The 18456-nt window shown below is 44.5% G+C and overlaps 1 protein-coding gene and 1 long non-coding RNA gene across 5 annotated transcripts in view; one reads left to right on the forward strand and one right to left on the reverse strand.

The window, feature by feature from the left end:
* DENND2A (DENN domain containing 2A) overlaps window positions 1-18456 on the forward strand; it is a 64373-nt gene that overhangs the window by 2394 nt on the left and 43523 nt on the right. The gene's annotated exons all lie outside the window — the stretch shown is intronic.
* Window positions 624-3926, reverse strand: LOC307225708. The gene is made up of 3 exons (XR_013843148.1): window positions 3760-3926; window positions 1218-1430; window positions 624-874 (listed from the first exon to the last, which is right to left on the reverse strand). It is a non-coding gene; the product is annotated as an uncharacterized lncRNA (long non-coding RNA).

Consider the following 18456-nt stretch of genomic DNA (forward strand, 5'->3'; position numbering starts at 1 on the left):
ATTTTTTTCTGCCCAAATTATAGAGAGGGAAAGTAGTAATAATTTTGTTTTGGGGTGGGGCAGGGGGTCTCTCAGAGCTGAGGGCTGTAGTAGTGGCTGATTTTCATCCTTCCCATAGTATAAACTTCAATCCAAAGTCAACACAATATCATATTCCCTTAATCTTAACATACATGCTTGGTGCTTTTTGGCAAGCTGGAAATGAACATTGCTTCTCATTGGTGGCACTAGATAATTGATGGGTGTGACTGAACTTAGTTACTATTACTTTTTAAAATATCCATGTGCTGTACAAATTGAAGGAAAAAGAAGAAACTCCTCTGTGTGTGCGTTCTGAATAACCTGCAATAGTTGTCTCAACATGGGGTATATACTATGAAATACTTTCCGTGGCACTTGGAATTTGGTTGCAGTTGGTAAGCCCAATAACCTTCCCAGCTAATGGTGCCCTTTAAATGATGGCCATTAACTACCGGTAGCTGCCTTGTCCTTGCATTGGCTTGGGTGGATTAAGAACCCAGTTGCTATTGTCATGCTTTTGACACTGATGTGTTGGTCCAGCATCAACTCCTTGCTTGTAACCCTAGTGAAACTGCCCACATATTAGTAGGCCTAGGGAAGACAGGTGCCAGGATAAAGTTGGGTGTGCTTCCAGCCATCGTTGAGCCTTTATTTTATGTGGTGCAATGGATAGTCAGAAACATTCTTTTAGGTAGCATCACTAGTTTGCTGCAATGCTTTTGCAGCAGGGGGGTGGCCGCTATTACATTCTCCAGATGTTGTGGGACTGCAGCTCCCATGAATCTTGTCCTCTATATATTTCTACCTTTGGCCATGCTGACTGGGGATGTTGGTAGTTGAAGTCCAACAGCATCTGGAAGACATCACATTGGCATTGCTTGTTTTAGAAACTCCATGGTGAGGAAGGACTGCATCCTGTCTAGGCACTTACCAGGATAAAATCTGCTTTTCTTTAATGGCATCACAGACACTTAAACCATTCCCACTTTTTCTGTGGGTGTTAAGAGTTAAACAAGATATGACTGGGCAGAGCCATGCTCCTTTTATTAATATGTCTTTCCCATTCACATATAAACTGTGGAGGCATCTACAACAAAAGGAGTGAACTGATTATGGTAGCCGAACCCTCGCCGCACCTTGCCTCCCTTGCAATCTGTTGCAGAAAGTGCCCTGTGGAAGCGATTGATGGAACAAACCTTCTGTGATGCTTCCTTGGTGGCCTAAGATCTGGCACTGTATTTTTCAGAGACCAAAGCTTTTATTCATGGTCGCCTGCTCCCTTGTTTGGCAAGGTCCGTTGAAGGAGCACACTGCCCTGGGCAAGACCCAGCTGCTTGCGGCAATGTAGCAATTCCTCTCTGCCAATTTGTGGGTGGCGTTTTGGCTTTTCCAGTGTGACATCTAGACCACTTTGCTAAGAAAAAATGGAGAGGGCAGTGATTTTTCCAGTCAGTATTAGTGCAAAATACCTAACAAGTTTTAGTCTTGGTTCAATGTGCGATCTCTGTAAGTAAGAGAGAATTAACTTTAAAGCAAAAGGCATCAATATACTTTCAGGATGCGCTCCAGCCAAGTCCCAAAGCATTTGCAGGTGCAGAGCAGGGCCAGCGGGTGGTCTGGCCTTCGGCCTGTAGAGATTCCCGAGGGCCAGATAGAGGCCTGGAAGCTGCATTTGGCCCCTGGGACTGAGGTGCCTCACCCCTGATTTACAGGATGGAATGGTGGTGGATACTGTTGTACTGTCTCCTTTTCCCTCCCCAAGAATCCTGGTTCTTATTTGGTGAGCATGCTGAAAGTTTCTGTTAGAGATCAACAGAATTCCAGTTCCCAGGGTTCCCTTGGGAGACAGATTGACTTTTTGAACCAGTTTAAGTCTCTAGTGCGCTATAGATATACCTTGAAAGTTTCTGTGCCAGGGTGATAAACCACAAAAAAGTGCTACACTTTGGTACTGGCCAATGACAGGTTAACAAATCTTTGTTTATACTCCTGCGGTAAGTCCATGTGGCTCTTTTGCTGTGTGAGGGTTACTGAGTGTGCTTGGGACGGGTTTTGTTTTTATTGTCCTAGTAAAACTTTGTGGCTGCTTTCCTTGAACCGCCAAGGAATTTAGCAACTGATGGAGTAACACAATTGCAAGTTGGCGTGGAACCAGCTACTTTTTCAGGACCTGCCAACCCTTATTGCTTATTTACTATTTTGTGTTTATTACCTGAGCTTTTGTTTAAAACCTTTGGCTATTGGTGACAAAAACACACAGAAGATACATACATTGTATTCCATTTCTGTGCTGGTTTCAAAGGAAGGGAGATAATTTTATTATTTATAAAGACTTTAATAGACCTGCTTAGGTGACTGCAAAAGTATGCAATTTTCAGTTTCAAAGACTGCATTGTGAAATAGATGTAAAGGGACCCCTGACCGTTAGGTCCAGTCATGACCGCCTCTGGGGTTGCGGCGCTCATCTCGCTTTATTGGCCGAGAGAGCTGGCGTACAGCTTCTAGGTCATGTGGCCAGCATGACTAAGCTGCTTCTGGTGAACCAGAGCAGTGAACGGAAACACCGTTTACCTTCCTGCTGGAGCGTACCTATTTATCTACTTGCACTTTGACGTGCTTTCGAACTGCTAGGTTGACAGGAGCAGGGACCGAGCAACGGGAGCTCACCCCGTCGTGGGGATTCGAACCACCGACTTTCTGATCAGCAAGTCCTAGGCTCTGTGATTTAACCAATAGTGCCACCCGCGTCCCAAAAATAGATGTAAAGGTAAAGGTACCCCTGCCCGTACGGGCCAGTCTTGACAGACTCTGGGGTTGTGCGCCCATCTCACTTAAGAGGCCAGGGGCCAGCGCTGTCCGGAGACACTTCCGGGTCACGTGGCCAGCGTGACATCGCTGCTCTGGCCAGAGCCAGAGCCAGAGCCAGAGCCGCACACGGAAACGCCGTTTACCTTCCCGCTAAAATAGATGTAAGCTCCATCAAATACAATTAAGCTTACTTCTGAGGAAACACACATTGGATTATGCTGTACAGGTCTGAAATCTGAAAGCTGGCATATTCCTGCACCTATATTGGCACTCATTTTATCTATTTGTATCTCCTGTAATTGGATTGGACAGAAGTTTTGTAGTGTGTTACATACTTTGTGAGTTGTTCCCAAGTAAGTGTTCACAGGATTGCAGCCTTACAGCAGAATCTTGTGCATGTTTACTCAGAAGTAGGACTCTTTCTCATTGGTGATTCCCCACTTGTTGCAGAATTCCTTCCTCAATAACATTCATCTAGCACCTGTGTTGTTCTATTGTCTTTGGGTGCCAAGCTTAGACATGTCGTGATTTTAAACGAAATGAATTTCTACCACTGAGTCATGGCCCTTCCATGTTCCTCCTCCTCTGGTGTAGTAGAGTACAGTTTTATGCTTTGTAATAATAATATAATAGTAATTTATCATTTGTACCCCGCCTATCTGGCTGGGCCTCCCAGGCCACTCTGGGCGGTTTCCAACAGAGATTAAAAATACATTAAAACATCATTCCTTAAAAACTTCCCTAAACAGGGCTGCCTTCAGATGCCTTCTAAACGTCAGGTAGTTGCTTATCTCTTTATATTTTCAAAAACAAGAAACAATATTAGATAGCAGCCTTCCCCCATTTCAGCTTCAGACCAAGATACAGGTGTGAAGATCAATCTCATAGCAAGAAAAACAAGTATTTCCTGTTTGAGTTCCCTGTGTATACTCACTTGAGTGAAAAAACGTTCCATCTCCTGTTGTCTGGATTTCCACTGACTGATCAGAATCTAAGAGGAGCAACCGGTTCCAAAGGTAGGAGGAAATTCTGTGTTAGACTATTACTCCTCTGAATGGAATTTTTCCTTGCACACGCTACATCTCTCCCCATCGATTTACTTTGAGAGCTGAGTTTCCGCCTCTCCGAAGCCTCACCCACCCAGCATGTGGGAGCTTGCAAAAACGCATGTAGACAACCACTTCAGCCGCTAGCAATGAAATTTTCCTTTTGGGAAATGTGGTTGTGAACAAAGTCTAAGCAGCGGGAGACTGAGCAACTGATTAGTTGCCTACAAACACTGATCTGGCTCCCACCCTCTTTCCCCTTTATTAGTTTCCATTGTAGAGTTACACCAGCAAGGTAATCACCTCAAAAAGGATATTGTAAGGTCAGAAAAGGGCAACCCGCGCAATCAAGGCGATAGAGCCATGAAAAAAGGTTACGGTGCTTGCGACTTTTTAGTTTAGAGAAAAGGCAAGTAGAAGAAGTGATAGAAGTTTAACCATTTTTGCATGGCATGGAGAAAGTGGGTAGAGAAAGGTTTTTCTCCATCTCTCATGGAACTCACGGGCCTGCAGTGAAGCTGAATGTTGGAAGAGCCAGGACAGAAAAACCCAAGTCCAACCTCATGCAGCGCATAGATAAACTATGGAACTTGCTCCTCCGTGAGGCAGTGATAACCCTCAGCCTAAGAAGATGGCTTTAAAAGAGGGTTAGACAAATTCCTGGAGGAGAGGCCTATCAAAGGCTGCTAGCCATGGTGGCTGCTCTCCTCCTCCACAGTTGGAGGCAGTACTGCATCTGAATACCAGTAGCTGGAAACAGAGGAGAGTGTGTTCTTGTACAGTGGTACCTCGGGTTACATACGCTTCAGGTTACAGACTCGGTTAACCCAGAAATAGTACCTCTGGTTAAGAACTTTGCTTCAGGATGAGAACAGAAATCGTGCTCCGGCGGCGCAGCAGCAGCAGGAGGCCCCATTAGCTAAAGTGGTGTTTCAGGTTAAGAACGGACCTCCAGAACGAATTAAGTACTTAACCTGAGGTACCACTGTACTCAGGTCCTGCTTCCAGGTTTCCCACAGGCATCTGGTTGGCCACTCTGAGAACAGGGTGCTGAAAAGAACAGGGTTATGCCTTAACTGTTACGACTATCCCATTGTCCTTGGCTCAGATAAGGAGGAACCAAGGAGAGCAAATAAATCAAAATAAACCCTCTTCTTCCTTTTGCTTGCTCATGCAAGTTTCATGCTAAGTGAACTACGGTGAACTTAATTAAGTAAACTTAACTTAGGTGTCGCTGTCACTTGAAGTACGAACTCAAGTGTTTTTTCAGAAGCATTGTTTCATAAATGATGCCGAGAGCTAGACCGTGGACGTTTATAGAATACGCTTCAAAAAGCCTCTTGACATAGCTCAAGACACAGGTTAGGTTATTCTCGCTCTAAAAAAGAGACAGCGATTGTGAATGCTCTTCAACACTTTTTTTTAGAAAAGTGAAACGTAAGGAATGAAAATGACAACCTTTCCTCCATGTGTGCACACACACACTCCAACATTATAAATAGTCAATTTAGGCTTTTCATGTCTGAATACTGATAGCTTGGTTGCAGCTTAGAAATTATAAGACAGTGAAGTGGAACCAGCTGCAGTTGACTCCTCTACAAATGTGCAAATTTAAGCGATAGGATTGATTTGGAGATATCTGTGTGGTGCTCAGTGCATAGGCTATTTATTTTGTGTGGAAGAGTTTCTGGAGCGAGGAAGATGGTTCGTGTGATATATGTTCTGATAATGGTGAACAATATCATGCCAACGGAGATCTTCATAGACAATAGATGCAACTTTCTGACGGCAACTCCAGTGATTGCAGTCTTTCAGCCACTGCGATGGCACAGTCCCAGGAAATCCTGTTCAGCTGCAGTTGTATCAGTGGGCGACTTGATTGACAAGTGACTGTTCTTCATGCAGCTTGGTCTTGGAATAAGGACAGTCAGGGTTGTAGTGTGGAAGATTCCTGGAAGGTGCGCAGATTCTGCTGAGGCCCAGTAAGGTGAAATGTGGCCACAGTGGAACGTTGAGCCATCTCTACTTGTGGGTGCATAAGGCAGGAATGGGGTTGATGCGAACAGATGCATGAGATTTGTGCACCACTGTGGGGGAACGACTTGGGACTGATTGGATAGGCCTGAGAAAAGGAAGTGGTGATGCAGCGAACATGCTGCTTTGTTCACCAAACACTGAAGGGCTGAGCTCACTGCTGCTTTGCTTGGAGCAAGAGATTTCCAGGCTATCCAAACAGCTGTAAAAGTTCTTGCTCTGCAGTAGTCTTGCAAGCTGGGGAGAGGGGAGGGGGTGACGTTTATGTGATGGAAAGGAGCAGAAAATTGCTTTCCCCGAATGATTTCTTCTCTCTTCTTGTGCGTTGGCTACTGGCCAACCATGCTGGAAAGTCTGCTCACATGACAGGAGGAGAGTGGGTGTGAGGAAAGAGGCCCACAACAAGAGAAAATGGGGATGAGGCGGTGGAAAAACAAAAAGCAAGTGAATATCTGGCCAGGCTGAGCTTTGAATCTGTACTGTAGTTCATGCAGGCAATGCTCTAGGTCCTAGAGCACTCACACGTGGGTAATTCTAAGTGGGCTACTTTTGGAAGATGGAGCATTAATCCTTCCAAACCCAGAATCTAATTGAGGGAGCAGGAAACATATGCAGCTCCTATGACTGTGTTCATATGTCATGATTCAGCCATGGTTTATCGCAATGGGAACAAGCCCAGCCAGCCTCCCTTCCACAGGCCTGCACATTTCCCCCCCTCCTTCTCCACTTCCAGCATGGCTGAGAGGAGCAGTTCAAAAGGTTTGCTTCCTTTTTTGTTTGACTGCAGCTTCTCATATTTGTATGACCTCCCCAAAATGTGGATAATCTTAACTATGGTTTGTTTGAAACAAGTCAACTTCAATATGTGATTGATGAAGCTGGCTTGTTTCAGCAAACAGTGGTTAGGATTTCATCACAGTTTAGGGCTCCAATGTATCACTAGGTAAAGGTAAAGGGACCCCTGACCATTAGGTCCAGTCGTGACCGACTCTGGGGTTGCGGTGCTCATCTCGCTTTATTGGCCGAGGGAGCTTCCGGGTCATGTAGCCAGCATGACTAAGCCGCTTGTGGTGAACCAGAGCAGCACATGGAAACGCCGTTTACCTTCCCGCCGGAGTGGTACCTATTTATCTACTTGCACTTTGAGGTCCTTTTGAACTGCTAGGTTGGCAGGAGCAGGGACTGAGCAACGGGAGTTCACCCCGTCGCGGGGATTCGAACCGCCGACCTTCTGATCGGCAAGCCCTAGGCCCTGTGTGGTTTAACCCACAGCGCCACCCGCGTCCAATGTATCACTAAACTGTGGTTAATCAAAATGGGAAGCAAAGGCTCCTGATCACCTCATCACAGTCACACCAGAGGAGAAAAGAGGGGGAAGCTAGGCTAGTTCCCATCATGATGAACAGTTTATTTACTTTTCAAGTGATAAGCTATGACAGTGCCTGTTCTTTTGGTTAGAGACATGTACAGTCGTACCTTGGTTCTCAAACACCTTACGACTCGAACGTTTTAGTTCCTGAACGCTGCAAACCTGGAAATGAGTGTTCCGGTTTGTGAATGTTCTTTGGAACCCGAACGCCCAGCGTGGCTTCCGCAGCTTCCAATTGAGTGCAGGAAGCTCCTGCAGCCAACCGGAAGCTGCACCTTGGTTTTCGAACATTCTCAGAAGTGGAACAGACTTCTGGAACGGATTCCATTTGACAACCAAGGTACGACTGTACTAGGAAAGCATAATTGCCTTTGCCTAACAGTTCAAGATGATCTTTGTTGCCATGTGAAATCGCAGGCTGTGCACTACATGGTGCCTTAGCATAGATGTGCATGTATCTGCAGGTATGCACACTAGAGATAAGGTGGATCTGGACCCAAGTTTTCTCTTCAGGAGCTGGACCTCTAAGGAATGATAAATCTAGCTCAACTAACAGAATTTTAACATGCCCCTCCAAAGGCAAAAATGGGGACAGATTTACCAGGTACAAGATCCAGGATGTTGTGACTGCCTCTGATATATAGGGGTAACTGGAGCATACATGTCTGTGAACCAGCCCTCCATCTGTCAAAGATTTGGTGAGTTCCATGAGATCATGCTTTCCTGCAACTAATGCATGCCTGAAGCCAAGGTTAGTTAGGATTGATAGCGCTGGGCTAGATGAATCATTTGCCTGGCTTAGGCGTATATTCCTTATCTTCTCAGTTGTGTGCCTTTTTAATGAACTGCATTTACAAAGCCATGAAATCATCAGAGTTAACCTCGCCATTTCCTTCCTACAATTTTGGCTGACAAACTGCATTACTGCAAGCAGCTCAGGCAAGAGCGATAATTGCGCTGCTCCTCTGCCAGGACTGAGGATGAATAGGCTTGCATATAGCAATGATTACATCAGCCTGATAGCATGTTGGAATAAGAGAGTGCTGGCAGGCCCATAGCACCGCTTTAGGAGGGAAGTTGCTCCTATTAGGGCTCATCCACTTCTGGTTTTGAGCAGCAGCATCCTCTTTTCTTTTTCTTTCTGGTGGTATCATCTAAAGTTATTCTTTAGCAAGCAGCAGCAGCATAGTGGCCGTTGAAATTGCCAGCCAGTGCCTCCGTTTTGACCAGTGCAGGTGCACCCACCTGCACATGTGTGTTTGAGCAGCCTGTTGTAATTATTTATGTCAGCGTCCACACAGGGCAAACACCACCTTGTCCTTTTTCAGGTGTCACTTGGCAGCTGTGGTCAGTAAGGACATGAATAGTGGCCTGTTCCCTACTCCCCTGGCCCTGGCTAGCAGTTGAGGGATGTTGCTGGGAGCTACAGGGTGCCTGTGCAGATGCAGCTGTTGGTTACACTCCCTAAGCAATAATGTTTGCAATTAGGACAAGCTTTGCAAAAATTGAGCTGCTAGATCAAAGCCCGGAGGCCTGGCGAGAGTTCAGGTGTTAGTTGTAACTGACTTGTTGAGTAGCCTTTGAACTCTGCAAGAGGCACCCAACTAGCAATTAAGATTAAAATTTAAAGGGAAAAGAACACATCTCTTGAAAAGAAAACCATTTAAAATCTGCTGGTTATCCTTAATGTATCACAATAACACACGCCTGAGATATTGTTGTTGTTTTTTGAAAAAGAGAGATGCTTTTTTTCATTTTCATCCAAGGTGTCTGTCTTTCCCTGATAGGCTTGATGTTGCCTGATGGGGCAAAAGTGCCATAAGCTGTTGCAAACATTTGTAGTCTACATGCAAAGCCAGTCTGGCGTTTGGCTTAAGTGGAAATAATGAGTGCCAAGAGAGGTGGAAAGGGCACCAGTTGCGGTTTTGAGCTAGCTTGAAAGACATTTCTAAGGACCTAACAAAACATTTAACATACAAAGACATGTTGCATGCTTCTAGCAAACCCCTGACAAAGACTGTTATTTTTGTTTAGAGTGAGCAGATGTCTAAAAACCCAGGGTGGAGGAGTGGGTTGGCAAGTAGGAGCATAATTTGGGGGTACAACCAATGGGCAGTGAAAAGGATTAGACCCTCACGACCCACTTAAAGTGGTTTTGCTTTCCTTTCCTTTCCCTTTCTTTATTTTCCTTTTTGGGGGGAGGGAGAGTAATCGGAATGTTGTGTTCACGGTTAATAGTGTTTAGCGGGACACACAAAATAGGTAAGCTGTGATGTTATTATCCAAATGGTACCATCCAATTAAGAAAATCTAGTCCATTAATAAATTAGATTGGCACATGAATGCAATTTCTGACGAAGAAGTAAAATGCATATGGCAGGAGGAATACTTAATACCATTAATATGTGATGATGGCGCTTTTCAAAGTTCCATGCCCTAAGCTGTATACCATTTCAAATCAACATACAGGAGTTAACAGAGGATGGAGCTGGAAATGGAGTAGGGTAAACAGAACGCTGGGTTGAGGTGAGACAATAAAAGAGGAGGCTATTCTAGTCCAGGTGAGAGGCGATCAGGGTGTGAACTTGGTTTTTTGCCGAGAGTGTTCATATTTTTGTAAAGAGAGGGTAATATGACTTGGCAGCGGACTTGATATGGTGAGTGAGGAGTCAAAGTTGAAGACAAGGCTTTGTTACATGTTCAGCAGGGTGGATGAAGACTAAACACCCAGCCTTAATAAGTGAAATGGTTGCAATTACATTCTGATAACTTGAAAAGGCTTTCAGCTGGGCAGGAATTGTGGGTGGTGAGGATGAGCATAACAGGATGGTTGCGTAGGCCTAGGGTGTGGCTTCTGCGTTAGGGGGATACAAAGCTCGTACCAAGGTACAAGTGCTAAGGTTGTTCTGGAAGAGAAGAGGAGGGTAGACCCTCCCTCTCCTTTGCAGATGTTCAGCTGGTTTCTCGCCAAGCAATAGTTTTGTAGCAGCCAAGAGAGGAGTATGCAGTGCACGCCTCTGTGTATACACAATATAACAAAGCAGGAAGGGTGGAAGTCCTCTGGGTAATCAGCCTCTTGGGATTCCTCCTCCTTTTTTTAAAAAAAGGGAACAAAATCCAGGTTGTTGTTGTTTTTTTCATTTATGGAGCAGAATGATGCAAACTTCACAGGACAATACTGGTGTTTCTTAGCAGCTTCTTTAATAGCCAGCCTCAGCCAAACATTACTTTATAAGGTGCTAGAAATGTTCCAGTTCCTAGCCGGAGGAATTCCTGCTCATTTGTTGGAATTTTCCGTTCTTTGGAGGGTGGGGTATCCTGAAAGGGAACCATCATCTTAAAATCGAGGTGAATCCAAACACTCACATAGTCAATGATCATTATAAACCAATGAAAGCCTGCATCTTTCCCCCCTAAATGGAGAGGATGACTTAAATCGGGGGAAACAGCATGAGGCTGATGGTGGACACACATACACAATACTTTTAAACAAGAATCCACATTTCCTCTTGGGTATTGGGCTGTGTGCTGATGGGACCTGTCACAGCCTCTTAGCAAAATGGCAGATCACCTCCTGAAATATCATTGAGATGTGGCCTTAGCTACCTATTTGGTTTTGTGGTTCAAGTGTTGAACTTAGGCCAGGGAGACCTGGACTTCGCCATGAAGCTTGCCAAGTGTCACTGTCTCAGCCTACCTTACTGCACAGGGCTGTGTGAGGATAAAATTGGAGCAAGGGACTATGTGCACTAACTTGAATAGCTCCTTGGAGAAAATGTTGGGCATAAATTTAGTAAAATGATTGAGTGAGTGAATGGATAAGTCTGTGTGCCTTAAGTATTAGGTAAAGGTAAAGGTACCCCTGCCCGTACGGGCCAGTCTTGACAGACTCTGGGGTTGTGCGCCCATCTCACTTAAGAGGCCAGGGGCCAGCGCTGTCCGGAGACACTTCCGGGTCACGTGGCCAGCGTGACAAAGCTGCATCTGGCGAGCCAGAGCCGCACACGGAAACGCCGTTTACCTTCCCGCTGGTAAGCGGTCCCTATTTATCTATTTGCACCCGGAGGTGCTTTCGAACTGCTAGGTTGGCAGGCGCTGGGACCGAGCAGCGGGAGCGCACCCCGCCGCAGGGATTCGAACCGCCAACCTTTCGATCGGCAAGTTCTAGGCGCTGAGGCTTTAACCCACAGCGCCACCTGCTGACCTTTAATCTGTCCACGGATGGGGGCGGGGGAAACCACCAGTGAGGGAAGAGAAAACCTTTGTTCTCTTGTCTATTCCCGAGCATATTCAGCTGGCTTGGTTGCTCATAAGATGCTTGGGCCATTGAAATAAATTTGTTGATTTTATTTGTTTGCATTTTAAACACTTTAGTAATGTTTTTTTAAAAAATAAAATAATAATAAAAATGTTGCATGTGATAGCGAAGCGGTTCATTTTTCAGTTTTCTTTCCTGGTTTCTATCTGTTTTCATGGATGTGTTTTCTTTCTGTATTATTGGCTGGAGGGAATGTACTGATTAGGAATGGGAGACCAGCAGCAGTTTCCTAAATATCCAGCAGGCTTGTAAGCCATAGTTTGATAGATCCATGACATGTGAAATAGACCTCAGTCCTGATCATCATGGCACTTTCTTTTTTGGATGCTGTGATATCTTGGAAGTACAGAAATATCCCTGCAGTTCTGCAAAGGTGGAAAATAAGAGGCTTCTGAAAAATAGCATACCAGATGTAGGACCTTCCTGTTCCCCTCACTGTGGTGTTTTAAAACATACATTTCAGAGGCTTAAAACCAAAAACCTCTTTATCTCCAGGCCATACCATTCTTTGCTTCCAAAAATTGCATTTGCAGATTTCAAGGGCTTTGCATCTTCATTGCTGGGGTCTTCAGTTCCTTATCCTGTATTGGTTTCGTTTTGGAGAATAGCGCTGTGAATCTATGACACTGTGTGGGCACACGTATGCATGGGGGAGGCTAAAAGAGAGAGATGCGTGAAAGGAGGAGGAAAGACCTCTCTCTCTTCTCCTCCTCTAGCACGCTCTTTTTAGGCTGCTGTGTTTTGCTTTTGTCTTATTGGCCATCAGTACAATGACCCAGTTAACTGCGGCATCACAGTGTTCTCCCTCCCCCACACTTCCTTTCCCCTGGCAGGACTCGGCACTCTCAAATTTCCCTCCCTAGTTCAGGAGGAATGGTGCTTCTCAGAGCTACATTCCTTTGGAAAAGCAAAGCGGGGAACGTGCTCCCTTTGGCCGTAGTAGCAGATGGCCAACTGTGACTAGAGGCAGCTATAGCACAATGCCGACACACTCGGTATCTGAATGCATGCGCATGCACCAGTGCTGCTTCTCATTTTCCAAAGCGGCCTCGGTTCAGCTGTGATGTTGCAGGGGGTGAACAAAAAGGCAGACCTTTAAAAGTGCCCCTTTGCCTGCTGATAACGACGTTAGCTTTTTCGTTTTGTCTTAAAATCGTAAGCTCTCTTTTATAACGTGAAGAAAGAGCTGAGAGAGATGGGAAACCTAGATCTAGCGTATTCCTGACTTCCTCCATTATCTTTCAGATGTCTCTAGTAATGGAGTTTGCATTTATAATTGCGAGGTTCTTACTATGCCAGCAGGTGTTCTTTATCTTAGTAGATTTCCCAGTTGGTTCTCTCTTTGTGACGGAAACCATACTCTCAAATGTCTCAACATACCCACATATTAATAAAGTTTTGTATGAAGTGTTCCTTTCTTACAGTTTTCTCCTTTGACCACACTATCATATTAATTTGTTTTTTTGTGTGTGAACATACAAAGCTACCATATGCCGAATCTGACTATTGGTCTTAGCATGAAAGCATCTTCTAGGATCAGCAGTGCTGATATAAATATCTCAGGCAGACGTCTTTTCCTAAACTAATTTTTAAGTGAGGATGCTGGGGACTGAACAGACAACTCCCCATTTGCACGGGGGTTACGTTCCAAGGCACCACAAGTTTACGTACAATCTCGCATATTTGAAACACCATTGGAAAAGCCTGCAAACACCCTCTAAACCTCCTGAAACCCTTTAAAAACCCCTTTTAAAACCAGCAGCACTTACCAGATGCCAAACTCCACCACAGCCACTCCCTCCAAACCTCCTTGCTCAAACTCCCAACTCTCCACAGGCCTCAACAGTCAGTACAAGGACTCCTGGGATTGCATTTGCAAAGGCTTGTAGGATTGTTAGGTGCTGCTTTTGTGTCTTTTTTGCCCTTTATGGACTCTTTTAGGGCTATTTTCGCCATTTTTAAAGTCACTTCTTAATTTGGCATGATCCCCGCATGTGCAGTCTTGCTTCAGTTGGACGCATATCAATTCGTTGTTGCCTGTATATACAAATATGTGCTGTACCACAGAATTATGGCCACTGCATTTGTCTATCTAGTTCCATCAGTACATTAGTACCTTATAAGAGTAGCAAAAGACAATCCACTGCCCTGAGGATCTATCTTACAATCTAAATTTCAACAGAAAAAGAGACGTTTGAGGAGGGGAAAGTAGGAAGGGGGGCAAGACAAGGTTAACAAAGCAGCAGAGAGAGGGCAAGAATGGACAAGATAACCAGGATTAGAGATTAATGTGCCGCAAATGCAGCTCTGTGCTTAGCTTTGTTTACTATGGGATGTGAACGGAGACCAAGTCAAATACCTCATGGAAGAGGTGGGTTTCAGGTAGGCTGATGTTCCTACCTGAAAGAATTCATGTTCGTGTTCTGGAGATTCTGCCTAGATTCAGGGAATTGGATGGCTTTTGAGTTCCCACTACATTGATTTATATGGTGCGATCCATTCTTCACTAGGCCTTGTATTTAGTTCATAAAGAAATGGGAGTCATATATGCACTGTGTTCAAATGTTGTACCCTTTTGAAATACAGTGGTACCTCGGGTTACCTACGCTTCAGGTTACAGACTCCACTAACCCAGAAATAGTACCTCAGGTTAAGAACTTTGCTTCAGGATGAGAACAGAAATCGTGCAGCGATGGCGCAGTGGCAGCAGGAGGCCCCATTAGCTAAAGTGGTGCTTCAGGTTAAGAACAGTTTCAGGTTAAGAACGGACCTCTGGAACGAATTAAGTACTTAACCCGAGGTACCACTGTATTATATTTGACTGTGATATTTGGCTGTGATATATGTCACTCACCCTTTACAGTGCATCATCTTTACAGAACTGGATAAATAAGAGTGGGTATTTCTCTCCCCCCTCCCATATATACTTGGCTATCCTTCTGCCAACATGGTGCCCTCCAGATGCCACAGACTCCCAGCTCCCATCATCTCTGACTATTGCCCATGCTTGTTGGGGCCGATGTGAATTGGAACCCAGAAACTTTGGGACTTTTATATAGCACTTCATCAGCAAGTTCCAACCTTTACACAAATACGTTATTTGAACAGATGCTGTGTGTTTTCTTTCGCCCCCCAACCCTAAATCCTGCCACTAGTTTGCTAGAATATTATTTGCTTATTTGGGGAACTTCCTCTCCATCTTTTCTGATTCTATACAATGTAGGTCAAGCTTCTTTTTTGCTGAGATCCCGGAGGAAATGAATCTTTCTGACCTGTGTGGAAGAATGGGGGACCCAGCTTCTGCACACAGGCCATAGCAGGGCTTTTGTGTCTCTGCTTCCTTGTCACAGGAAATGCTGTAAATAGAGAAAAGGATGGGGTGGAAGGAGTTTAGGGCTATGTTCTTCCCAGATGAGAGCTGAGCACCACTCCTGGTTTTCCTGTTAGCGTTTTGTCTTCTGCACATCCGTCTTCTACATATGAACTTATTGTTGTCTCGAATGTCACTTTTTGTGTTTTGCGTAGTCTGATAACCTTGAAGCTTTGTTTTGTTTTGCTTTGTTTAAATTCCCTCTAGGAATCCTAAACGGTGACACAGTGTGTCTTTCTTTAAGCATTTTGAAGTGGCTCAAACCTAAATAATGTATTATCTAAGCCCGTGGCTGTGTTTAGATATCTAAACACACATCCACTTATGACTGAGGAAGAGGATGCTGTTTTCTTAGCAAGTGAGTGGCATCCATTTGACACTTAACAAGGAGTAAAACTAGGAACGATGCCATCTTTTTGAAGGCGTGTGGGGTCTTCTATGTTGGCTTTTGAAAATTCCCAAATAAATGGCTCTAATGTAATCCAAAGGTGAATAAATTGGTTATATTTCAAACCTTAATGCCGTTATACAACCTATATTGCATCATGGCTTTATCTAACATGCTAAGTATGGCTGTAGCTGCTGCCCCTCCCCCCAAAAATGCAAGATTGTGGGGAGATACAGCAATAGTGGTTTGGAGCATTTTTCATTTTTTGGGTGGGAGACAGCTGGGGAAATGGACATAGTTTTATAAAATGTTGCAGAGATAGCGCCTAATGGAGGGAGATGATTCTATCATTAATGAAAACAAACTATTTCTAAGTAAGACTTCACCTGGATATTAATTTTAATGGCAATGCTTGGAAAGAGTTAATGGTGCAACAAAGTAACTGCTAGGAGGATGCTTGCTTTGAACACCAAGGCATGTCTACAATAGCATCCCTACACTGAATCAGGCCACCAATCTAACCATTTGTACAAGAGCAATCAAACTGCAAAACAATCTTTTGCATATTTACTTAGAAGTAGGTCCCACTGTGTTCAATGGTTTTATTCCCAAGGAGAACATGGGCACCTTTAACAAAGGTACTGAATGACACACACATGGATAGCAGAATGCTCCATTCATATACTGTAATTCACATTCAGTTTAGTAACATTTTGGTTATACTTTGAAGATATGTACCCTAACCTCTTGGTATTCTTACCTCTCTATTTGTTGATTATATAATTGTTTAGTAAAACTATTTGCATTCTCAACTAACCATCAGTATGCTGTGCTGTTGTAACTATGACAAAACCTGTGTTTTGTAAGATGGGGAAAACTTAAAACCTGCAATCTTAGTTTTTCCAGGTGTCTTTACTACTATTTATCTAGTGACTCATGTCTTTCTTTAGCTCAGTCACACACTACTGGCTTGTCTAACTGATCATTTTTTATAAGGATTATTGTGTGCATGTGAAATGCATGACCACGTATGGAGAACAGTTTTTATTAGTATAAATATGGAGGAAGAGGAGGAGAGGAAGATTTCTGCAGTGAACACTGTGTTGACCATTTAGATCAAACCATCTAGAATGAAAGAATAAGCTGCTGTAATTTGGAAGATGAACAGCATGTAAGAGTGTGGCTTCATTTCTGAAAATCTGCTTTGTATTTGGACTTTTGCGTATTATGCGGGTGTGTTCCTTTCATTATGAATTTCTGCCCCTACTTCCCTGTCCTATTAACTTGGGAGAGGGGGAATCCTTATATGAACTTAAGTTCAGAAAATGTAACTGCACTGGCTTGATTGAAAATTTAAGTGCAGAATCCACACAGAATTTCCTTTGAATTGTTCCTAGCGTTACTTTGGATTTGGATTACCGTATTTTTCGCTCTATAACACGCACCCGACCATAACACGCACGTAGTTTTTAGAGGAGGAAAATCCGTAGGTATGCCACCCGTAGGCATTCCCTCCATAACACGCACAGACATTTCCCCTTACTTTCTAGTGAGTGTTATGGTGCAAAAAATACGGTACTTTGCACAAATAGAAGAAGAGAGAGCTGCTTCCCCCAATATCGAGCCACATTTGATTTCTGAGAAACCTGGTGCAATTTGATGTACACAGATTCCTGCCTAATGAATTGCAGGCATTCACTTGTCCTGTCCTGGTTCCCCAAAAGTCCAGTTGTCCATCTTGATAGCAACCTGTTGCAAGTGTTTCTGGTGCAGATCTGACCTTGGAGTCTTAGAGCTTCTTTTTGACATAGCCTCCCGATTAGGGGAAAACCCTGTGTGGTTTGACTTTCTTTTTTCAGTGGCTCCTGTGGATTGCGGGGGTGGTGTGTGTGTGTGTGTTGCGTATGTTGGGATAGGAAGAAAGGAAGGAAGGGGGAACTGAAATTAGAAAAGGAGCCAAAGAGCGGCTGCTGGTGAAAGATGATTACAGCTCATTTCAAGGCCACTTCCTGCATGCCTATGATAGGACAGTAAACAAACGCCTCTTCGGAAGCACAGAAACGGGCAGGAACTAATGTGTGGAAGAGAAGGGTCACAGCGGGGTCTAACTTGGCCTGGCAAGAGGAAGCTCCTGGTCACATGGCCCTGGGAATCTGTAGCCTTGGGTGCATGTGTGAGAGAGTGTCCAGCAGCTTGCTGTTCTAAGGATTTTTTTTTCATCCTTTCCACCATCCACCCTATAGATAAGCGATCTCATTTCTTCTCCTGCCCTCTTCCTCCCATCCCCTTCTGGACAGTTGTGTGACAGTATCAGATGGCTGCTTTGTCCTCTTCCACATCCCTCCCAAGAATGCTTTGGGCACTCCTAAGGTCATTGTAATGGTGAGGGGCTTCCAGCTGGGACTTGACATCCTGCCCTCTCCCATTGCCAGTTTATGGCCCATGAAAGTTAACCACAAGGCCAAACTCCGCTCCTGCTGTTTCTAGATCTCCCCAGGATGATGGGTGTCTCTGCCTTTCTCCTTCTGCCCTGGCCAGAGTTCTCCTCCTTTCCCCGCCCTGCCAAACCCTCAGTCTCCTTCGGAAGATTTGTTACTTGAAGGCCCTTGGTCTTGTTTCGGAGCTTGAACTCTTTCCAAAAACAACCGAAGCACATGCGCTCTCAAAATGGTGCTAGGTCCAGTGCTAAAGAGCTGGTGGAAATTATGCCTTGTGCATAGCAAATACCTTATCCCATTGGTTAAGGTTTTAGGGCTGCCTTCCCCAAACTGGTGCCTTCTGGATGCTTTGGACTACAATTCCCAGCCTGGCGGGTAGTTAAGGATGAGTGGTAGTCCAAAACATCTGGAGAGATGGAGAAGTTAATGAAGAGTATCTAGTGGGGGAATGGGCAGTCACTCCCCATTACAATGATGGAACGTGAAGTCCCATCACACTTCATACTAACAAGAAACGTTTTCTCATAATTTTCCTTGCATTTCTAAAACGTAATGTTAAAACGCACCATCCCACTGATAATCCCTTTTCACACATGAGAACAAAGCAGTTTGGGAGCTGCTATCCTGTAGTGCGCTCTCATACTGTTAGAGAGTATGTGGGGTG

Source organism: Podarcis cretensis, assembly GCF_951804945.1.
Source record: "Podarcis cretensis genome assembly, chromosome: 10".
NCBI classification, from domain to species: domain Eukaryota; kingdom Metazoa; phylum Chordata; class Lepidosauria; order Squamata; family Lacertidae; genus Podarcis; species Podarcis cretensis.